The sequence below is a fragment of the Medicago sativa genome, chromosome 3 (assembly GCF_051527215.1).
Source record: "Medicago sativa cultivar Bolivia chromosome 3, Bolivia_mono, whole genome shotgun sequence".
Lineage (NCBI taxonomy): Eukaryota > Viridiplantae > Streptophyta > Magnoliopsida > Fabales > Fabaceae > Medicago > Medicago sativa.
The window spans coordinates 32,288,056-32,313,511 of NC_140751.1; the positions used below are offsets into that span (position 1 = coordinate 32,288,056).

Here is a 25,456-nt window from a genome sequence, read left to right on the forward strand (position 1 = left end):
CTCTGCTTTAGGTATAGCAGTGACAAGTGCTTCTTTGATAATATGATGCTTCTTGTAAAGTTTCTTCAGAGCAGGAGTATCTTTCTTTTTGTCAACAACAGCACCTTCTTCATCAAGGACCAAGTCACCAATACCATCTTCAAGTATGTCTCATAGTTCTTCATCTAAACCCATGACATAACTATAGAAGTTGGTTTTCCACCAAGGAAATTCTTCAGAATCTCCATTGAACTTAGAAATATTTCCAAAGTTAGATTTCTTGTCACCATAATCATATGGAACAACATGATTGTGCGCAGGTCCAGAACTGGAGGAATCGCTAGACATGTTTTTCTCACATCTTTTTCTGTTACACTGTTAAGTGTTAAGACAACAGACCAAGGCTCTAGATACTAATTGAAGGTGAGAAAAACACAAGAAGGGGGTTGAATTGTGTTAACTTTTTCTTCGTTTTCTCCTATGCTGAAAACATTGACCAGAAGCAAATAGATTTCTGCTTCTAAAGTGATGTTCAAGACTAACTTGCAGCGGATAAAAACAGAGAGAAATAAAGAAGAAAAACACAAAGCAATTATATAGGTTCCTTCCACAAACCAGAAGTAGTCCTATCCCCCCTTGAACTTCCAAGGAAAGTTCACTATAGTGTAATATCTGATTACAATTGCTCAAGCACACAAGTAAGAGACTTCATATGCTCCTGAACACAATCAAGAGACTTCTAATGCTCAAGCACAACTGCAAAAGACTTCTAATCAAATAGAATTACAAAGAAAAATGTTTGAGGTTGAACACTTGATATACAATCAGTGATGTTCACAATACAAATCAGATACAGACTCTTAAGACTCTTGAATTTCTAAGATATGAACTTTGAAACAGAAATTCTAAGTGAACTTTGAATGCAGAACAATTTCAGCAGATTTTTTGTACTTTGAAAATTGTTGTTGAGTCCTTGCCAATCTCTAAGTCTTCACTCCTTTATATAGAGGTGTGAAAGAGACGTTGTGAATTGCCAGCACATCAAAAAGAGTCGTTTGAAGCTTTGATCAATCACCAATGATCTTTTGCCTGATACGGTTATTTTCATATGAAGGATTAATTTCAAATCCATTCCCATTGTGAAGGAACATCGTTGCAGGCAGAGCTGTTTTTTCTTGTCCTATAGCAGAGACAAACCAGAGTAGTGAAGGTAGTGGTTGTACACTTCGTACAATTGTACTTTGTCAACGTTTTTTGAAGATAAGCATCCAATGCCTTCAAATCCATTCAAAATGACCGTTGCGTTACGTTTTCAGTCTTCTACAATGCTTAGACGAGTTTAAATGAACTTCAGCTTCTGGTGATCTTCAGCTTCTGATTAGATGCTTCTGATGAACTTGCTTCTGATGACGTCATCACTTCAGGAGCACTTTGTCTTCAGGAGCACTTTCGACTTCAGGAACATTTCTCTTCAGACGCTTTAAGCTTCCTTTTTGTTGATTTCTTAGCTCTCTTTTGTTCTTCCAGAACCTATTTAAGATGTCAAATTTTGTCTATGGTCTTGTACACTTGAACAAATATTAGCTTATCCAATTGACAATTTTGAATACCTTGTTATCATCAAAACTCTCAAAGGTTCATTGTTAAATACATTTTGTTCCAACATTAATATGTAGGAACATCTTTAGGAACTTCCAAACAAAACCTAATATTCCCTGAAATATTGTTACTCCTTTGAGTAAAGACAATATCCATACTTTTGAGGAACTCGCTGCTGCTTTTGAAAATCATTATGAGTTCAACACCCGATTGAAGCCGAATAGGGATTCTCTTAAGTCTTTGTCTCAAAAGTCAGATGAAACCTTCCGTGAATATGCTCAGAGATGGAGAGGGGCAGCTGCCCGTGTTTCTCCTCGTCTTGATGAGGAAGAACTGACACAAACATTCCTGAAAACTTTGAAGAAGGAATATGTTGAAAGAATGATAGTCTCTGCTTCAAATAATTTCTCCGACATGGTTACTATGGGGACTCGTCTAGAGGAGGCTGTCAGGGAAGGTATCATTGTTCTTGAAAAAGGGGAATCTTCAGCTAATGCACCTAAGAAGTATGGTAATGGCCACCATAAGAAGAAAGAATCCGAAGTAGGGATGGTATCTGGTAACCAGTCTACCGCTGCGGCTCAGTTACCCCTGCCCTACCAATATATGCAGTACTCTCAACATCCTTTCTTCCCGCCATTCTACCAGCAATATCCTCTGCCACCGGGTCAACCACCAGTGACCGTTAATGCCATTGCTCAACAAGTACAACAACATTCTCCTGCTCAACAGCAACAGCAGCAACAACAGGGTCCTCGGCCCAAAACTTATTTCCCACCAATACCAATGCGGTATGCTGATCTGCTCCCAACTCTACTCACTAAAGGCCACCAGACCAGGCAAGCCTCCGCCTACGCCATTGCCTCCCAGGTTCCGACAGGATCTCACATGTGAATTCCATCATGGCGCTCAAGGCCACGATGTTGAAGGTTGCTTTGCTATGAAATATGTGGTAAAAGACCTGATAGACAGAGGACGGTTGACTTTTGAAAATAGTTTTCCTCATGTTCTTGACAACCCACTTCCAAACCATGCTGCCGTTAACATGATCGAGGCTTTCGAATGAGTTCGTGTTCCTAGAGAGGCTCCCACTTTAGATGTCCGTAATGTTGCTACTCCTTTGGTACCGCAACATGTCAAACTTTGCCAGGCTTCCTTGTTTAATCACGATCATGCTTCTTGTTCAGAATGTCTTCAAAATCCCATGGGCTGTTGTGTGGTGCAAGATAACATGCAGAGCCTAATGGATGATAAACACTTGATTGCCAATGATGTTTGTGTGATTGTGCCAGTGTTTCATGATTCTCCCGCTGAAAGTATATCTCAGACAAGGAATGTTGAACCCTTAGTAATCAGGTTACCTGGCCCGGTACCTTATGCCTCTACTAAGGCAATCCCTTACAAGTATGATGTAACTATGATTGAGAATGGGGTGGAAGTGCCTCTAGTATCCCCAGCTACGGTTGATAATGTTGCTGGTGAAATTACAGCTCTGAGAAGCGGGAAAGTCCGTCCACCCTTGTTCCAAAAGAAGGTGGTTACGCCTGTTGCCACAATAACTCCACCAGTTGCTCCTCCTATTGACAAGAATGCCAGCCCATCAGGCCAGTCTATTGAAGAGTCTAATCTGGACGAAATTCTGAGGCTTATCGAAAAGAGCGATTATAAGATTGTAGACTAGCTGCTGCAAACTCCGTCAAAAATATCCATCTTGTCTCTGCTCTTGAGTTCAGAAGCTCACAGGAAAGTGTTAATGAAGGTACTGGAACAGGCATATGTTGATCATGAAGTCTCCGTGGATCAGTTCGATGGAATAAAGGGTAACATTACCGCTTGCAATAACTTGGGGTTTGGTGACGATGAGCTCCCCGAAGCAGGGAAATACCACAACTTAGCTTTGCATATCTCAGTACACTGTAAGTCTGACATGATATACAATGTGCTGGTGGACAATTGAGTCTACGCTGAGACAATCCTTAAATGTAATGCCTGAGTCTATGCTGAGACAATTGAGTCATCATGGACTCTCTCTAAGGGGAAGTAGTTATTTGGTTAAGGCTTTTGACGGATCTCATAAAGATGTTCTTGGAGAAGTAGATCTGCCAATTACCATTGGCGCTGAGACGTTCCAGATCACTTTCCAGGTCATGGACATCAATGCTTCTTACAGTTGTCTCCTCGGAAGACCATGGATTCACGATGCTGGGGCATTAACTTCTACTCTGCACCAGAAGCTCAAGTTTGTGAGGAATTGTAAGCTTGCCACTGTACATGGTGAAGAAGCATATCTGGTTAGTCAAGTGTCATCTTTCTCTTGTGTTGAAGCAGGGTCCGCTGAAGGGACGTCATTTCAAGGCTTGACTGTTGAAGGTGCGGAACCCCAGAGAGCTAGTGCTAGTATGGCTTCATTGAAAGACGCACAGAAAGCTGTTCAAGAAGGGCAAGCTGCTGGCTGGGGCAAAGTGATACAGATTTTGGAAAATAAGCGTAAAGAGGGCCTTGGGTTCTCCCCGACCTCAGGCGTTTCAACAGGAACTTTCTACAGTGCTGGGTTCATTAATGCTATTGCTGAAGATGCTGCGGAAAGTAGTTATGTGCCTACGTTTGTTGTACCAGGAGGCACCGTGAGAAATTGGGAGGCCATTGATGTTCCTTTAGTCATGCATGCTTCCATGTAATGTGTCTTGTTGCTCATGCTTTTCTTTGTTTTCAAAATAACAATCCTTTCGCTCTGCCCAAGGCGAAAGTGATATCCTTGTAAGGGCATGTTTGTTTCGGCATTGCCGTTATCAATAAAAGTTGTCGTCTTTTCCGCGACTCTTTGTTTTTTTACTTTTTAGTGCCTTTTTCTTGGAAATAATGGTAATGCCAGAAAAAACCAAAACATCTGTATTTTCTTATTAATTTCAAAAATCTGCGTGAAAAACATTTTTCTAAAATCATCCCAATCATGTTATACAGATTGAACCACAATAAACCCGTTGAACACAGTGACCCTATGGTTACTCCAAATTTTGAATTCCCTGTATATGAAGCTGAAGATGAGGAGGATGATGAAGAGATACCGTATGAGATCACTCGATTGCTTGAGCAAGAAAGAAGAGCCATTCAGCCCCACCAGGAAGAAATTGAGCTTATCAACCTGGGTACTGAAGAGAACAAGCGAGAGATCAAGATTGGTGCTGCACTTGAGCCAGAGGTGAAAAAGAAGATTACTCAGCTTCTCCGTGATTATCCAGATGTCTTTGCATGGTCCTATGAAGATATGCCGGGTCTAGATCCCAAGATTGTGGAACATCGGATACCGACAAGACCTGAATGCCCTCCTGTCAAACAGAAATTGAGAAGGTTTCGTCCAGACATGTCTCTTAAGATCAAGGTCGAGGTGCAGAAGCAAATTGATGCGGGTTTCCTCATGACAGCTGAATATCCTGAGTGGATTGCGAACATTGTACCAGTACCAAAGAAAGATGGGAAAGTTCGAATGTGTGTTGATTACAGAGATTTGAATAAAGCCAGTCCGAAAGATAACTTTCCATTGCCTCATATTGATGTGCTCATTGACAGTACTGCTCAGTCTAAGGTGTTCTCCTTTATGGATGGTTTCTCTGGCTATAACCAGATACGGATGTCACCAGACGATAGAGAAAAGACGTCTTTCATCACTCCGTAGGGAACGTTCTGTTATAAAGTAATGCTGTTCGGCTTGATAAATGTTGGTGCAACCTATCAAAGAGGCATGCCTACTCTGTTTCATGATATGATTCACAAAGAGATTGAGGTATATGTTGATGATATGATTGTGAAATCAAGTGATGAAGAGCAACAAGTCGTGTATTTGAAAAAGATGTTTGAAAGATTGAGAAAGTACAAGCTGCGGTTGAATCCCAACAAGTTCACATTTGGTGTAAGATCTGGAAAGTTGCTAGGCTTCATTGTCAGTCAAAGAGGCATTGAAGTTGATCCTGACAAAGTCCGAGCCATTAGAGAGATGCCGGCCCCTCAAACTGAAAAGCAAGTCAGAGGTTTCCTCGGACGCCTGAATTATATTTCAAGATTCATATCTCACATGACTACTACCTGCGGACCAATTTTCAAATTGCTCAGAAAGAATTAGCCTGTTGTATAGAACAATGAATGCCAAGAAGCATTAAAGAGTACTTGTTGGAACCACCTATCGTTGTCCCGCCAGTGGAAGGAAGGCCTTTGATTATGTACTTGTCAGTGTTAGATGATTCTGTGGGTTGTGTTCTCGGTCAACAAGACGAGACTGGAAAGAAAGAACATGCTATCTACTATCTGAGCAAGAAGTTCACTGAGTGTGAGACTCGATATACAATGCTTGAAAAGACTTGTTGTGCTTTAGCTTGGGCTGCCAAACGCCTGCGTCATTATATGGTGAATCATACAACTTGGTTGATATCCCGAATGGATCCAATCATGTACATCTTTGAGATGCTTGCTGTTACTGGAAAGATTGCACGTTGGCAAATGTTGTTGTCTGAATATGATATTGTGTACAAAGCTCAAAAAGCAATCAAAGGAAGTATTCTTGCTGAGCATCTTGCTTGTCAACCTCTTGATGATTACCAGCCAATTAAGTTTGATTTCCCAGATGAAGAGATTATGTATCTGAAAGCAAAAGACTGTGAAGAACCACTGATCAATGAAGGGCCAGATCCCAATAGCAAGTGGGGATTAGTCTTTGATGGTGCTGTCAATGCTTACGGTAAAGGGATCGGGGCCATTATTGTAACTCCGCAGGGGCACCACATTCCTTTCACTGCTCGAATAACTTTTGAATGCACGAACAACATAGCTGAATATGAAGCATGCGTCTTGGGCATTGAAGAAGCCATTGACCTGAGAATTAAGCACCTTGACATCTATGGAGATTCTGCACTCGTCATTAATCAGATAAAGGGTGAATGGGAGTGTAACGCCCCATTTTCCGTAACGATAGAAAATGGTGTTACGTCTTAATACTTGAGTGTCTAAAGCGAATTAAGTTCATAAATCTTACTTTTACTAGTAAATTAATTTGGTTACTAAAAATTTAATTTAAATAAATATCTTTCTTGCATTTTTTTTTTAAATAAAAGTCTTAGCTCTTGATCGTAAAACATAAAAATAAATAAAACACAAGGATATAAAATATGCATCAATATATTCTACACGACATTAATTATCTTGCCCTTAGGCTTACATATTCAGGCTTGTCAGGGTAGTTAAATATTTTACAAACATCTGCAAGTTAAAGTACGTCATACTTAAGTCAAACTAATTAAACATAAGGAGAGATCACACGAGAATAGAGTCATTTAGTCTACTAAGTACTTGAAATAGCTCCACAGCTCTAACCCACTAAAGTCAATATTTACATATTTGACAAAGCACTACTAATGACCATCTGGGAGATTCCCGTTCGCGACCAACATTAATTCTAAAGGCATAACCATTTCCAAAGTGACATGGTGCATAGAAGAAGAGATAACTAGTCCTTCGATTCCTATGGTTGTCTTACTTATTCCTGTGCATATCAGTGTTTGGGACGCCATATCCAATTCCCAAACTGCATCTCCTATTTCCTCCAGACACTCAATCCTTCGGGTCCCCGAGTGACTCATTGACTCCCCTGACATTATCTGCAAATTGTAAGGGTGAAATACTCGCACACAAGGTTAACTATTTGCTAATAATATTACATGATGATACATAATATTTTATAGTTACATGTAATGTTTTTCAAATAAAGAAATATATACAACAATTATACAAGTAATTTCTTTCACCATTAAATCCTGCAAAAATCAAATAATTGACCACGTAGAAATTAATAAATCACAAGAAAATATAAATCAATTATGAACACAAAAATTCATGGCAACAGCACACATCAAAGTTAGTCTAAACAAAGATCTCTTAACACTTTATCATAATCAATACAAGGGTTATAGTTTTGACTTGTTAGTAGCATCTTGGTTAAACCTACTCCATGGAGACCTCTATTATGAGTGTAAGGCCGTCTCAACTGCCATAACATGATTGTTTGCAATGAGTAGTTATATAATCTCTACTCCAACCATTCTGGCCCGATCGCTGCACCTTATTATAGATAGTCCTGCAGAGTCAGGTATCACTGCGTCGGGTATTATGATTTCCTCCAGTTAGAGAAGCTATCACTAACTATTGGTAGGAGTTCAAAACGCCTGTGATCCCCAGAAGGTCTGTAGTCGACCCAACCGATCCTATCCTCAGTCTTATATACGTTATCGTATTATAAGAAACAACCTGTATTACTCTTTACAAAAATTATTATTTTTGTAAATCTTCAACACAACTGTTTTCATCAACAATCAACTTAACAATTTAATTGTCAAAAGTCATAATTGTACCTTAAGAGAAATTTCTTCAAATAAAATTAATAATAATAACTGTGAGTTAGTTATAAGATAAATAAATTAAGAAAAATATATTATATATACTTACAATACCACGTTTAACTGATTACTTATCATATATATATGTATGCATAATATTTAGAATGTTTTCTAGAATTTCTTCTTTCTACTTACTGTCCATTTCAATAAATAATATAAATAATCAAATTTTCTCATTAATAATATATATTTAAAACAGATTAATACTACAATTAAATACACAAATTTTCTTAATCTCATGTGATAATATACATATATATCTTGGGCGTTCTCTAAAGTATATCCCCTTACCTTTGAGCTTTTTAAATCTTGAATAATCACCTTCTTCAACACCTAATTACTCATCAAAATAACTATCTCTTAACTAGCTATCATTGTAATAAACACTAATTATTAAATGCTAAATATTTAAGAATTATAGAGTTAACTATATATTTGGAACGTAACAGCATGAACATTGAAAAAAATTCTAAAGACAATTTTTCCAATAGCTACAATGAACTAGTTAATACAAGTGGTGATATCAGTTTATTCTTTCTTTCTTATTCTAAAAGAATAACTTTAGAAATTTTAACATGATGAATTTCTACTAGTTTTAACCAAAACTTCCATAAATAATTATGAGTTAATAAAACTTTTAAAAATAACTTCTAATAGCTAGTTGTGATGTTCAATTTTGTATTCTTCACATAAAGCTTGCATCATGCTATTGTTCAGATTGGAACCGTTGTCAGTGATGATCTTGTTGGGAACACCATATCGACAGATGATGTTATTCTTGATAAACTTGACAACCACTTGCATGGTCACATTTGCATAGGAAGCAGCTTCAACCCACTTGGTGAAATAGTTAATTGCCACTAGAATGAAACGATGTCCATTGGAAGCCTTTGGTTCAATTCTTCCGATCGTGTCAATGCCCCACATAGAGAAAGGCCATGGGGGAGATATAACATTGAGGGCATGTGGAGGCACATGAATCTTGTCAGCATAAATTTGACACTTGTGGCATCTCTTGGCATGTTTGTGACAGTCACGCTCCATGGTTATCAGTAATAGCCGGCTCTTAATAGTTTCCTTGACATGGTGTGGCCCGAAGCATGGGTGCCAAAAGTACCGTCATGTACATCATGCATCAATTTCTCAGCTTCCTGTTTGTCAACACACCTCAACAGGACCATATCATAGTTCCTCTTGTATAGGATTTCTCCGTCCAGAAGGAATCTGCTAGCCCATCTTCTCAAGGTCTTTTTGTCCCTGTTGGAAGCACCAGGTGGATATTCATGATTCTGTAAGAATTGCTTGATGTTGTAATACCAAGGTTTTTTGTCATTCACATCTTTATCAGCTTGATCTGGCACATTTTCAATAGTAAACACATGAGTGGGTCTATCAAGACGCTGCACCTTGATTACGGGCACATCATTCCAGTGATTGACACGAAACATAGAAGACAAAGTAGCAAGAGCATCAGCCATCTGATTTTCATCCCGAGGGATATGGTGTAACTCAACCTTGGTAAAGTATGTCAACAGACGTCTGACATAGTCACGGTAAGGGATCAGCTTCTCATGATGAGTCTCCCATTCACCCTTTATCTGATTAATAACAAGTGCAGAATCTCCGTAGATGTCAAGGTGCTTAATTCTCAAGTCAATGGCTTCTTCATTGCCCAAAATGCATGCTTCATATTCAGCTATGTTGTTCGTGCATTCAAAAGTTATTCGAGCAGTGAAAGGAATGTGGTGCCCCTGCAACGTTACAATGAAGGCCCCAATTCCCTTACCATAAGCGTTAACAGCACCATCAAACACCAATCCCCATTTGCTGTTGGGATTTGGTCCTTCATTGATCAATGGTTCTTCACAGTCTTTCGCTTTCAAATACATAATCTCTTCATCAGGGAAATCAAACTTAATTGGCTGGTAATCATCAAGAGGTTGATAAGCAAGGTGCTCAGCAAGGACACTTCCTTTGATTGCTTTCTGAGCTTTGTACACGATATCATATTCAGACAACAACATTTGCCAACGTGCAATCTTTCCAGTAACAGCAGGCTTCTCAAAGATGTACATGATTGGATCCATTTGGGATATCAACCAAGTTGTATGATTCACCATATAATGACGCAGGCGTTTGGCAGCCCAGACTAAAGCACAAGTCTTTTCGAGCATTGTATACCGAGTCTCACAGTCAGTAAACTTCTTGCTCAGATAGTAGATATCATGTTCTTTCTTTCCGGTCTCGTCTTGTTGACCGAGAACACAACCCACGAAATCATCTAACACTGATAGATACATAATCAAAGGCCTTCCTTCCACTGGCGGGACAAGGATAGGTGGTTCCAACAGGTATTCTTTAATGTTATCAAAAGCTTCCTGGCATTCATCATTCCATACAACAGGCTGATTCTTTCTGAGCAATTTGAAAATTGGTCCACAGGTAGTAGTCATGTGAGATATGAATCTTGAAATATAATTCAGACGTCCGAGGAAACCTCTGACTTGCTTTTCAGTTTGAGGGGCCGACATCTCTCTGATGGCTCGGACTTTGTCAGGATCAACTTCAATGCCTCTTTGACTGACAATGAAGCCTAGCAACTTTCCAGATCTTACACCAAATGTGCACTTGTTAGGATTCAACCGCAGCTTGTACTTTCTCAATCTTTCAAACATCTTTTTCAAATACACAACATGCTGCTCCTCATCACTTGATTTCACAATCATATCGCCAACATATACCTCAATCTCTTTATGGATCATATCATGAAACAGAGTGGTCATACCCCTTTGATAGGTAGCACCAGCATTTATCAAGCCAAACGGCATCACTTTATAACAGAACGTTCCCCATGGAGTGATGAAGGACGTCTTTTCTCTATCTTCAGGTGACATCCGTATCTGGTTGTAGCCAGAGAAACCATCCATAAAAGAGAACACTTTAGATTGAGCAGTACTGTCAACAAGCACATCAATATGAGGCAATGGGAAGTTGTCTTTTGGACTGGCTTTATTCAGATCTCTGTAATCAACACACATTCGAACTTTCCCATCTTTCTTTGGTACTGGTACGATGTTGGCAATCCACTCAGGATACTCAGCTGTCATGAGGAAGCCCGCATCAATTTGCTTTTGCACCTCAGCCTTGATCTTAAGAGCCATGTCTGGACGAGACCTTCTCAGTTTCTGTTTGACAGGAGGACATTCAGGTCTTGTCGGTATCCGATGTTCCACAATCTTGGGATCTAGACCCGGCATATCTTCATAAGACCATGCAAAGACATCTGGATAATCATGGAGAAGCTGAGTAATCTTCTTTTTCACTTCTGGATCAAGTGCAGCACCAATCTTGATCTCTCGCTTGTTTTCTTCAGTACCCAGGTTGATGAGCTCAATCTCTTCCTGGTGAGGCTGAATGGCTCTTCTTTCTTGCTCAAGCAGTCGAGTGATCTCATACGGTCTCTCTTCATTATCTTCCTCATCTTCAGCTTCATATACAGGGAGTTCAAAATTTGGAGGAACCATAGGGTCACTGTGTTCAACGGGTTTATTGGGGTTCAATCTGCATAATATGATTGGAATGATTTTTTTAGAAAAAGTTTTTCATACAGATTTTTGAAATTAATAAGAAAATACAGATGTTTTGGTTTTTTCTGGCATTACCATTATTTCCAAGAAAAAGGCACTAAAAAGTAAAAAAACAAAGAGTCGTGAGAAAGACGACAACTTTTATTGATAACGGCAATGCCGAAACAAACATACCCTTACAATGATATCACTTTCGCCTTGGGCAGAGCGAAAGGATTGTTATTTTGAAAACAAAGAAAAACATGAGCAACAAGACACATTACATGGAAGCATGCATGACTAAAGGAACATCAATGGCCTCCCAATTTCTCACAGTGCCTCCTGGTACAACAAATGTAGGCACATAACTACTCTCAGCAGCATCTTCAGCAATAGCATTGATAAACCCAGCACTATAGAAAGTTCCAGTTGAAACGCCTGAGGTCGGGGAGAATCCAAGGCCCTCTTTACGCTTGTTTTCCAAAATCTGTATCACTTTGCCCCAGCCAGCAGCTTGCCCTTTTTGAACAGCTTTCTAGGCGTCTTTCAACGAAGCCATAGCAGTACCAGCTCTCCGGGGTTCTGCACCCTCAACAGTCAAGCCTTGAAATGACGTCCCTTCAGCGGACCCTGCTTCAACACAAGAGAAAGATGACACTTGGCTAACCAGATATGCATCTTCGCCATATACAGTGACAAGCTTACCATTCCTCACGAACTTGAGTTTCTGATGCAAAGTAGAAGTTACTGCCCCAGCGTCATGAATCCACGGTCTTCCGAGGAGACAACTGTAAGAAGCATTGATGTCCATGACCTGAAACGTGATCTGGAATGTCTCAGGACCAATGGTAATCGGTAGATCTACCTCCCCAAGAACATCTTTGCGAGATCCGTCGAAAGCCTTAACCAGATAGCTACTTCCCCTCAGAGAAATTCCATGATGACTCAACTGTCTTAGTGTAGACTCAGGCATTACATTTAAGGATGATCCAGTGTCCACCAACACATTGGATATCATGTCAGACTTGTAGTGCACTGAGATATGCAGAGCCAAGTTGTGATGTTTCCCTGCTTCGGGGAGTTCATCGTCACCAAACCCCAAGTTATTGCAAGCAGTAATGTTACCCACTATTCCATCAAACTGATCCACAGAGACTTCATGATCAACATAAGCATGTTCCAGTACTTTCTTTAACACTTTCGTGTGAGCTTCTGAGCTCAGGAGCAGAGACAAGATGAATATTTTTGACGGAGTTTGCAGCAGCTGGTCAACAATCTTATAATCACTCTTTTTGATAAGCCTCAGAATTTCGTCCAGATTAGACTCGTCAATAGATTGGCCTGATGGGCTGGGGTTCTTGTCAACAAGAGGAGCAACTGGTGGAGTTATTGTAGCAACAGGGGTAACCACCTTCTTTTGGAACAAGGGTGGACGGACCTTTCTGCTTCTCAGAGCTGTAATTTCACCGGCAACGTTATCGACCGCAGCCGGAGACACCAGAGGCACTTCCACTTCATTCTCAATCATGGTTGCATCATACTTGTAAGGGATTGCTTTTGTAGAGGCATAAGATACCGGACCAGGTAACCTGATCACTAAAGGTTCAACATTCCTTGTCTGAGATGCAGTTTCAACCGGAGAATCATGAAACACTGGCACAATCATACATACATCACTGGCAATCAAGTGCTTGATATCCATTAAGCTCTGTATATCATCTTGCACTACGCAACAACCCATAGGATTTTGGAGACATCCTGAGCAAGAAGCATGATTGTGATTAAACAAAGAAGCCTGGCAAAGTTTGACTTGTAGTGGTACCAAAGGAGTGACAACATTACGGACATCCAACATGGGAGACTCTCTAGGAACGGGAACTCTTTCAAAAGCCTCGATCATATTAACAGCAGCATGATTTGGAAGTGCATTGTCAAGAACATGAGGAACACTATTTTCAAAAGTCAACCGTCCCCTGTCCATCAGGTCTTTCACAATATACTTCAGAGCATAGCAACCCTCAACATCGTGGCCTTGAACGCCCTGGTGGAATTCACATGTGAGATCCTGTCGGAACCTGGGAGGCAATGGTGTAGGCGGAGGCTTGCCTGGTCTGGTGACGCAGTGGCCCTTAGCAAGTAAAGTTGGGAGCAGCTCAGCATACTGCATTGGTATTGGTGGGAAATAAGTCTTAGGCCGAGGACCCTGTTGCTGCTGCTGCTGTTGAGCAGGAGGCTGTTGTTGTACTTGTTGAGCAATGGCATTAACGGGCACTGGTGGTTGACCCGGTGGCAAAGGATATTGCTGGTAGAATGGTGCGAAGAAGGGATGTTGAGAGTACTGCATGTATTGGTAGGGTAAAGGTAATTGAGCAGCATTAACAAGTGTAGACTGATTACCAGATACCATTCCTACTTCGAATTCTTTCTTCTTATGGTGGCCATTACCATACTTCTTAGGTGCGCTAGTTGAGGATTCACCCTTCTCAAGAACAATAATACCCTCTCTGACAGCCTCTTCTAGACGAGTTCCCATAGTAACCATGTCGGAGAAATTATTTGGTGCAGAGACTATCATTCTTTCAACATATTCCTTCTTCAAAGCCTTCAGGAACGTCTGTGTTAATTCTTCCTCATCAAGCTGAGGAGAAACACGGGCAGCTGCCCCTCTCCATCTCTAAGCATATTCACGGAAGGTTTCATCCGACTTCTGAGACAAGGACTTAAGAGAATCCCTATTCGGCTTCAAGCGGGTATTGAACTCATAATGACTCTCAAAAGAAGCTGCAAGTTCTTCAAAAGTATGGATGTTGTCTTTGCTCAAGCCAGTGTACCAATCTGCCGCATCTTCCATCAAGCTATCCTGGAAGCAGTCACTACTACAAAATTGGGAAAATATAGCGCCTCATAAATAGCGCTTTTAACACTAAAGCGTTATAAATTAAAACACGGAGGTCTTAGCTAGCGCTTTTTTGAAAAAGCACTATCTATCCTTTTAAGTATATATAGAGCTTTATATTGAAAGCGTCAGTATAGGTTAAATAAAAATAATAGATATTTAAATAAAAAAAATTATTATCGTATATGGCGCTTTTTATAAAAGCGCTATATATAAATCAACCTTAAATAGCGCTTATAAGTTAAAAAAAAGCGCTACTGTATGCTTGAGAAAGATAGCGCTTATAGGTTAAAACAAGCGCCATTTTATAAAGTGATTTAATGTACATTAACTAACAGGTCCCCTGTTCGATCCCGTGCATAGCATATTTCAATTTTTTTTGAATTTTAATGAAAAATGGATTGCAGTAACAAAGCACGCCTTTTTTTTAAATATTTTTATCATATATATATGTATATTATATATAACAAACTAAATCCAAACTTTTTCAAAAAAAACAAATTCAGACTTTTTCCAAAAAAAAATCCAAACTAAAAAAACAAATCAAATATATAACAAACTAAATCCAAACTTTTCCCAAAAAACAAATCCAAACTTTTTCCAAAAAACAAATCCAAACTAAAAAAACAAATCAAAATTTCCAGATCTCACTAAATCCTACTTTTCCATAAATAAATCATATCCTCGCAAAAAAAAAAATTGGCTTCAAGTTCTCTCTCACAGCTTTTTCACTTCTTCTTCACGTTTTCACGTTCCATAAATCAACTCTCTTGCAATCGAACCTCAATCGAACTCTCTTGCAATCCTTGCAATCCAACTCCTTGCAATCCGATGAGTTCTCTCTCTCTCTCTCTCTCTCAAATTCGGTTATGGTTAGGGCTTTGTAGGAAATCCAATAATTATTATGATTTTGTTGTAAAACCCCTTTTCAATAAGTGGATTTAGATGGTTTACCCTAACCCCTTTTGTTTTGAAGAATTAGGTTCTGGTAGTTTATCTTTCGTGAATTTGTTTGTGATATTTTGATGATTTTCATGTTTTTGTTTACACCTTTAATATGATTTGTAAACCAATTGGTTTTCAATTAAATTACGAAGTTACTGTGTTCCAAAATTTTGATATTAGCAGCGTCGACGTATTAGGGTGAGTTTGGGTAATCAGCTTAATTAAATGCCTATGAAGCACGGATATGCGTAACACGACACAGATGCGGACACGAACACCTAACACGACACGGATGCGGACACGCCGACACCCCTAATAATTTAAGAAAAACACATAATTCAGTGTAATTATAAGTGTGTGTGCATTGAACCATGAGAGTAATGCGTAAGTAAATTGAGATTTGGTATAATTAGAAGAGAAGTTTTGAGAAAAATATTAAACATGTGGAGAAAATCAGTTACTGGTAGACTTAGTCATCCTTAGCTTTTGCATCAAGTCACTAGCATACACACCCCAAGACCAAATCTGTCCAACTCACTTCACTGGTTAAGTCGGTTACAGCTTGTACTTACTCACACGATCTCCTTATTTCTCTCAACTTCCTTCCTTCTATATTCTTAATCCAACACACTGACCTCACGTCACTTTGGCATCATTATCAAACTCTCTCATTCATAAACCTTATCCTAGTGCAAGTTTGAGGTAAGAATAACTCCACTACCTTTCCTGCCAACACCTTCAATTCTGTTCTAATAATAGACTCTCTTTTATTTGAAGAATATTCACCTTTTGGGAAGCTTCGTAAACAACTCATTTCACCGTACCCAATTTCGTGGAGTTGGCTGTAGAATCTCCACAAAATAAAAACACACAAGGAAAGCACTTCGAGGTAAGGGCACTTCCCCATACTAATCATATTGGACTAATGGTTAGGTATTATAGAGTAGAAACTATGATTCATAATCGTTTAAAGAGAGAAGAAATTTAAATATAATTTTAATTAGTAAATTATGAACGATGTTGGAATCCTAGAGAATGCTTGTCTTGCTAAGGTTGGGGCTTTGGATTCTTAGGGTCGGTTAAATTTCTGTTGTTTCTACTGTGTTAGTTTTTGAATGTGGTGCTGTTATGATATAGTTCCTACTGTTGTGGTTTGTTTCTTTAGCATGTTAGGTGTTTGTTTAGGTGCCTGCGTGGGATGCCTTTCTTCCCCTTGTAATCTCTTGTTCTTTCCACTGCCCTTGTGGTTTGTTCTCCTTCTTGAATACTATTAGCTGTTCAAAAAAAAAAAAAAGGGTAAAGTCTGAATATTTGTGAGAGATAAAGTTTAATTATATTATATATGAGGTTTTGGGTATAATACCTTGATGCCGTTAAACAAAACTTTAATTTCACTTGTTGTGTTTGACTGTTAAGGCACGTTTACTGATATAGATGATATGGAAGTTCTAATTCTAATGTAGGGGCATTATATTCTAGTGGCATTCTGATATAGAAATTTAAATATGACTTCATGCATGCACGTACTAGCTATAAGATCCATATATCATATGTATATATGAGCATATGTTCTAATTTCACTTCCTGTACATAGTTAATAGGTAGTGCAGTTAGACTTCTCTCATGAAATACACTGTTTTATTAGCTAATATATGTGGAGAGTACTCTATTTCAGATAGGTTTGTATAGTTGAGGTGATTCATCAAAATACTGTTTAATTGTGTTAGTAGTTGGGAAAAAAAAATATTGTGTGCCTTAGTGGCGGTTAAAAAAAAATATTGTGTGCCTTAGTGGCGGTTAAAAAAAAAATATTGTGTGCCTTAGTGGCGGTTAAAAAAAATATATTTATAGAAGCTGATCGTCCAACACTTTACGAAAGTCTGATATCTCCGAAGGAATGGGAGACTTTTGTAGCTAAACGGAATACTCCTGAATTCAAAGTTAGAATAATTTTATTGACAAGTGTTTTTTATGATATTATATAATTTATATAATTGAATACCTTGTTTTGATAATGCTACTTGTTTGTACAGGAATTGAATGAAAAAAATAGAAAGAGAGCGTTAAACCCCCAAGGGACGCTCAAGTATCAAAGAATAAATTTAACAACATATCATGGGTCCAAGTACAGGTTTAGTAATATAACATAACAACCTTAAACAATTAGTGTATGAATAATATAAATAATTTGATTGATACAAACTTATTTTATTTTTTGTAGTGTCCTCGCCAAGAAAATGGTATAGATTGCGGGTACTTTGTGATGAGGTTTATGAAAGAGATTCTCATTTCAAAACTAAACGAGATTCCAAAGCTGATATGTTATTTTTATATTAAAGTATAATATTTGTATATAATTAAGTTTATTAAGTAACATGGTTATTTTTTGTTATAATATATGCAGTACATTAATGATTTCAAGTGTGTGACATACTCAAAAGATAAACTAAGAGAAATCCAAGAAGAATGGTGTCATTTCATGCTCAGCCTAAAAGTTATATGATATTTTTATGATAAGGTGGGTTTCATGTTTCTCAATATATTTGCTAGAAGTGGTAGTTGTTTTAATTTATAATCTTGCTTTAATTTGTACTCATGATCAGTAGTACTTTGAATTTATCTTTAATATAATATAGTATTATTGCTTAATGGTGTTTTCTGGTATATATTCAGGTGGAGGATTCAAGTGGAGGAGAGTGAACGAAATTTGGAAATGAATGATGATTTGCCTGCTTGTTTTGGATAAAAATGTTGAGAAGATCAAGAAGATAGATGAAGACTGAATGATACCATAGAAGATTTTGATGTTTATGTTAACTAATTAGTTGTAACTCCTAGAGATATCTATGTTACCATATTATAGGCTATACATTTCTGACTTTTATGCTATATATACATACATTTTTTATGATATGGTTAAGTTTTATTTGATAAATAATAGTCCCAATTATAATGTGCCAAAATTATATATATTTCCCTTTAAATTTCTGACTTTATATATATTTTACTTTAAATTGATAAAAAAAAATGCTATCTGCAAAGGAAAAAAAAATTGACAAATAAATAAGTGCTTCTCCTAGCGCTTTTTTTCCTTTATAAAGCGTTATCTAAAGATAATGTTACATAGCGCTTTTAAAACAAAAGCGCTGTCTTTAAACATGTCTTAGATGGCATTTTTTTTTTTGAAAGCGCTATCTAAGGAGACCCTTTGCTAGCGCTTTTTGACATAAGGCGCTATATAAACCATGCTTTAGCTAGCGCTTTATACATAAAAAAAAGCGCTATATTACTTTTACCAGCGCCATTTACAGTAGCGCTTCAAAAGCGCTATCTAAAGCAAAAAAAAAGCGCTATATAAGCTCATTTTTGTAGTAGTGAGTGGATCATTAGGGCATCATTATCTGCGTAGTTAGCCATCTTTCGAGCGTACCGAATGACATGGCTATGTGAACAAGAAGTTCCATTGTATTTGTCAAAATCTGGCACTTTGAATTTCTTAGGAACCTCAAATCGGGATACCAGGCATAGATCACGAGCCTTAGCAGAAACACCGTTCCCACGGTTAGCTTTAACCTCACGGAGTTCTCCGGCTAACTCTCTTAACTGTCTCCTCATAGCTTCCATTATAGGGTCTTGTCCACGCGGAGTATCAACATCAATTACTTATTGCACAGTGTGTACAACAGGGTCGGTAACAATAGTAGTCACTTGAGGCATAGAAGTACTTGCACCAGCAAAAGTCGTCATAGGAATCTGTCTTTGACCAGCAAAACCAGAGACACCAGCAGCAGTATTAGGAGAATAGAAAGCTGAGAGCCCATAAGGGCGTCCATTGGGCATAACAAACCGAGCATCAGACATCACAGTAGACAGTGGGATAGACGGGATCCCTTCAATAGAAACTGGAACAGATGCGGCTGGTTGTTCCTGTGCAGCCATCATAGTGGACATAGCGTCATGAGCCTTAGCCAAGTCTTCTTTCATAGCAGCCAATTCGGCACGGAGCTGAGCATTTTCTTCTTCAAAGTTAGCCATGTTTCTTCTTCTATAAAATCTTGTTTGATGAACTCTGTCTGGTTGGTAAACTTTACGAGGACGAGCCACTTTTCAGACTGCGGCAGAAGAACCAGGAGGCAATGAGCACAAGAGAAGTCTTTTGTGACCAATGAATGCATATGATGCATGAGATGTGTTAATGCATATGCAAGAAGACTCTTTTTGTGTTATCGAAGGGTTTTAGACAAATTAGAAATTTGTAAACATTACTAAACAATTGGAACATTAAAACCAGACAAAACAAACAAGCATCACAGAGTCTTACAAGATGATTCCCTTTGAAATACTAAGCCAAGGGATAGACTTTGAGATGTAAAACAACATAAACAACTGGAAATAACAACAGGAAATAGAAATCCTCAAGCATAGGAAGTGGAAGCATCATCCTCAGACTCAGATCCAGACTCATAGCTGCAGTATCGTGCATAGAAGTTACGGGCACCCCTAGCCCTCTTGGAGTCTTTCATAAGCAACTTATCCTTTTCTTCAATTTCTTTCCTAGCTTTAGCCAACTCTTTCTTCAACGTCAAGACCTCATGGGTCTTCTGCTCATCCTTTCCATCCAAAGTCATAATCAAGTTCTCAGCCTCATAGTATCTAGTCTTCCACTGATGCTTCTCTCGACTCTCCATAGCTAGATGCTCCTGATACATCTCCTGAGTAGGTGGTAGTAGAGGCAAAGGCATGGTAGGAATAGATGCAGACACGTATCTCATAGAGGGGTAAGGCATACCAATCTCCTCAGCTTGGTTTATCACCCACTGTGTATAGGCCTCATGAGCAACACCGGACCTTACACCCATATGCTTCACCTCTTTCTTCCGAAGTTTAGACCAAGCTTCCATGAAATCTTCTCTTATTCCTGTGGGAGCATTGGAATAGTGGAAGAAGAAGGGAGATGTAGCAAGATTGATGGGCTTCTCTCTCATCGGGAAACCAAATTGTCGCAAGGCGAGCTCCGGGTTGTAGTTGATTCCACCCCGGGTACCAAGAAGAGGTACATTAAGAAACTTCCCACCACCAAAGATAATTTCCTCAACTCTAGAAGCTGGAGTAAGCCAAACTACTTCATTAGGAGTGAGAGCCATAATCCTCTGTGAAATAGACCAATTCTCCGAATTGTCGTGGAAAGACTTCGGAAGGTGTGAAATAAAGCACCTATAGAGGAGAGGCACACAACAAAGAATGTATCCACGACCCTTGCCGGATCGATCGTGAATAGCATGATATGTGTCAGCTAGCAAAGTAGGAACCGGATTCTTGGAGTGGAAGATCATAATAGCATTCATGTCCACGAAGTCATCAAGATTTGGAAAGAGAATGAGTCCATAGATGAGGAGTGCAAGAATAGCTTCAAGAGTGTCCTGACAAGTGGTCTTGAGGTAGGCTTTCTCAAGTAGATACCTCGAAGTGAACCCTCGGATGTGAGCTTTGGTGACAAGATTCTTAGAGACATCGGTGGTCTTAAGATAGAGATCTTTAGCAATAACCAATGGAGTAGGAGGATGCTCAAGTCCCGCGAAGGGTACCCCCTTTGCAATAGATAGACCCATCAAGCAAGAATAAGCCTTTAAAGCAGGCATCAACTGGAAGTCGGGAAAAGTAAAGCACCGATAGTCTCGATCATAGAATTACACTAGAGTGTGCACAAGCTTCTCATCCACATTAGTCTGGAGAATAGTAAGTAAAGTCCCGTAACGGTGTCGGAAACCAGTCGGATCCTTGATCTTGAGTGCCAAATCTCTCAAACTAGCCAAATCCACTTCCTTGAACTTGTAGGACTTAGTCTTCCCCATTCCTACAATGTTTACAAATTCAATTTGTCTAAGCCCTTTGATAACAATGCATGGAAAAAGTTTATGCATGTATGCATGTATGCATGATTATGTTCAAGTTCGGAGAAAACATGGTGGGTTGAAGTTCAAAGTCGAGGATTCATGGGTGGACACGGTGTCTGGTGAATCTAGGGATTTGGATAATAGTAACCGGGTTCTAAAAAGGTTCCCAAGTTGCAACCTCTCCAACGTATATCATGGTGCCACGAGACAATACTCGCTCCATGATTATCCGTAAGAAGGTCTAACTTGAGTGTAGTATCGCGTGATGACTAAAATTCGAGACAACACTCGGTTTAGCCTCCGCACTACGTCCTAGAAAATGGCCATGGATGGGTTTGGTTATCTACGGTTCATAGCGTCATAGAACAATTAGAAGTAAAGTGCCTAAACGCGACAACACGCGCCAACAACATCACCCCCAAAATGCCTCAGCTATGTGGGATTGATCGCATAATCCAAAACACGAGGCAACCCCCGGAATGAATCGTCGATTATATCCCTCCTAAATCCTAAGTTCACTCAGCCTGGGTGCAGGGCTTTTGATATTCTCACCCCACATGTTTGCAAGAATTTAAACATTTATTCACATAGGAAAGCAAAAAAGAAGCAAGTAAAAACGAAAGCGCAAGCGTGGAAATAAAGACTAGGCGTAACTCTCGAATTAATCCCCAGTGAAGTCGCCAGCTGTTTTATCTTGGTTTTCGGGTGTCAAACATTGATTACGTTTGAACCTTTTCAACCGGTGATATCTCATTTTTTCTTGGGAAGGGAAAAAATAAGCAAAACCCTTGAGAATCGAGGTCCGGGAGTTGTTTTCGCTACGGGAAGGTGTTAGGCACCCATAACGACTATAGTATCCTATAGGAATCGTCTTTACTTTCTACGCGTGCGCTTAATTTTTAAATGCTATTTGAAAGATGTTATTTACACCTAAGGGTTTACTAAGTGAAGAATTGGAGGGAGAAGAATGAGTTTGAATTTTTATTTTATTTGAATTGAAGGAATTTTGATTCCTTGCCTACGTACCCGTTTAAGGGATCAAATCCACCGTAGTTCTCTTCCAAAAAATGTTTTTGTTTTTGTTGGTTGATTTTAAGTTTGAAAATTTGGAATTTTGAAGAATGGAGATTGAGAGGCCTTAAAGGCATGAGACTTTAAGAAAAGGTGAGGTTTGATTAGCTATTTTGCAAAAGAAAGTCTAAGTATGATTAAGATTCATTGAAATTTGATTAAGAAAATAATAGGAAAATCAATGGGATTTTGGATCCCAAAGTTTATTAGGAAAAAGATTTGAGTGATGTTGTTCACATTTATTTGGAAAATGATTTTTTCCTAAGTGTAAATCCTAAGCATTCATCTAAACATTCAATCCTAAACATACATCTAAACATGCATATCCTAGCCATACATCTAAAAATATCTGTGATGTGTGTGCATGTGTCGGTGCTTGTGTCGGTGTACATCATTAGAGTCCATTGTCCTTTACATCATTGGCCTAGATACATTCTATGGTCTTGCAAGAATTTAAATTGCATAAAAGTAAAGTACAAAAAATTCCTAAGTGTTACATTCTAACTCTTGGTAAAAATTAATGTGCAAGAAATTAAAGTGCAAGAAATAAGAGATGAAAATATGATGTGAGATGCTTATGAAACAATGAACAAAGGGTTAGTAATAATAGGCATTGAATAGTAGAAGAAAATGGCAAGAAAATAAAGCATATCAACATGGTAAAAACAACAAGAAGTAGCAAAAATGCACTTAATAAAACACCAAAATTCCAAGGCAAATGCAAGACCTATAACTCTCACACTTTGACACTTTTCAAGGATTTTAGGTTCAGCCCCAATGTGAGTGTTACAAGGAAATTATGTGCCAAGGGATCATAATATACTACTAAGCCAATTTTGCACTAAATCACACATTAACATAACAAGTAACTAGCTAACTAAGCAACCAATTATCACATATCCAAAAAGCACCACATACTTCAATTTAAACACTAAACAAGGTCTCCAAAATACTCAACAATTAACCACTATTATAAGCAAGAGAATTGGAAGCAAACCCTACACCAAAAGTTCTTCAAAATTGCACCAAAACAACACAAATCACAAACAATTATTCATGCATTTTTCTATCCATTTTTAGCATACAAAATTCACATAAAACAAAACTAAATCATCAATACAATCACAATAAGGACTCACTAAAATTTTCACAAGTTTTTAACAATATTTTATCAAGAATTGGAAAGAAATGAATTAACAACAAACAAATATTTTTTCACATATTTTTAGGATCCAAATTAATCATGCACTAATACAAAAAACAATTAGAATTAACAAGAAAAGCCTTGCAAATTTTTAGAACATTTTTGTACGAAAATTGACCAAACAGGGGGTGTAAACAGCAAAAAATATCAAGAATACACAAGGAAAAGGGGGGTGTGCACAGCAGAAAGCCATGCAGGCAAGGCAGTTGGGCCTCAGGTGGCCACTGGATCGGGTTGGTGGGGCAGGCATGGGTTGAACCATGGGTTGAACCGGTTCAAGAGTGTATATAAGCAAGAAAACCGGTTCAACCCTCATTCTAAACCTCTCTTTCTCTCTCTAGGTCACAAATGCTCTCTCCCTCTCTCTAGAGAAACCTGAACGGAGAAGATGAAGGAGGAGGTGGCCGGAGTTCTTCCGGCGCGGTGGCTTGCCACAGCACCGCCGCGCCGTCGTGATTTTTTTTACCCTTTTTGAAAACTTTTTATATCAAAACACTCCTCTCCTCCTCTTCTATTCAAATCTTCCCTTAGAATTTCGATACCAACTCAAATAAACCCTAGATCTAAAAGAACTTCATCACCAAATATGAACACAAAACGTTATAAATCGAAGGAAAGAGTGTGTAGAAACGCGTTACCTCTGTTAAATTCGGAGATTGAGATGATAAACTTCGAATCTGTCTCGATCTAGTTGAGCTTGCAGCGCCTTCTTCTTCTTGTTCACGAATTCGGTTCTGGCAAGATGTGTTGAAGCTTGCTAGATTCAGGCTTGCTGATTGATTCAATTCTGTTGAGTCTTGAGTCTGTTTGATATGGTGCGAATCTGAGACGGTTGTTTGTGGATTCGGCGTTGATGAAATTGGCTTGATCTTGATGAAGCTGTTTCGAATCTTTACTGGATTTGATTCAATTTTGTAGAATGCTTCTTGATTGATTCTGTTATTGTGTTTTCTGGAGATGAATGTGATGATGATTTTGATGAATGTTCATCATGTTCTTCACCAATTTCAGGGTTTTGATCGGTTTGGGAAGAGAGAGAGAGATTGATTTCTGTTTCTGAAATGTTGTTGATGTGGCGTTGAATCAATGGGTGCCGTGACTTTGACCAATGACTAGGCTATTTATAGCTGACATGTGTGGACCTGGATCAGTAAGATAATGACACGTGGACTTGGACTCATAACAAACTTTTGTGGACTGATCTGTAATTAACCAAAAATAAAGGACTAAAATGCAAAAAAAAATAGCAAAAGGACTAAAAATGTAATTAGAATAAAATTGGTAAAAAAATGTAATTTGAAAATAACGTAAAGTGAAACGATTAAAAATGACAAAACGGACTAAAACGAACCAATTACTTAAATGAGGTACTTTAAAGTAACCTCTCTCAGTCGAAATTTCGTGTGAAAAGACCAAAATGCCCCTAGGGACTAAAACGACTCAAAACGACTCAAATGCAATTTTAAAATGGGTTTTTGACATGGAATTAAAGCAAGAGTTTATGCAAGCAAAATTAAAAGACTCAGAGACAAATTTTAGAAATTAAACAGGGTTTTAACATATGAAAAGACTAAAATGCCCCTAGGGGCTAAACTGACTCAAAATGACTTCAAATGCAATTTTTGAAATGGATTTTGACATAGAATTGAAATAAAGACTTATTCAAACCAACAGAAAAGACTCAAACAATTTTTTAAGGACTATAATGAATTTGGATGCAGGAAATGACTAAAATACCCTTTTTCATGAATTTTGCAAATAACATTGAAATAAGATGCAGAGAAAGATGCAATTGATCAGAGATAATTTCAAATGACTTGGAATGTAAGAAAAAAATATTTTGAATGACTTGAAATGCAAGA

At 38.4% G+C, this 25,456-nt stretch overlaps 1 long non-coding RNA gene across 1 annotated transcript; it reads left to right on the top strand.

The window, feature by feature from the left end:
* Nucleotides 1-17,468: 17,468 nt before the first annotated feature.
* On the top strand, nt 17,469-18,363 carry LOC146937197 (uncharacterized). The gene is made up of 3 exons (XR_015033252.1): nt 17,469-17,556; nt 17,647-17,943; nt 18,099-18,363. It is a non-coding gene; the product is annotated as an uncharacterized LOC146937197 (long non-coding RNA).
* The last annotated feature ends 7,093 nt before the right edge of the window (nt 18,364-25,456 follow it).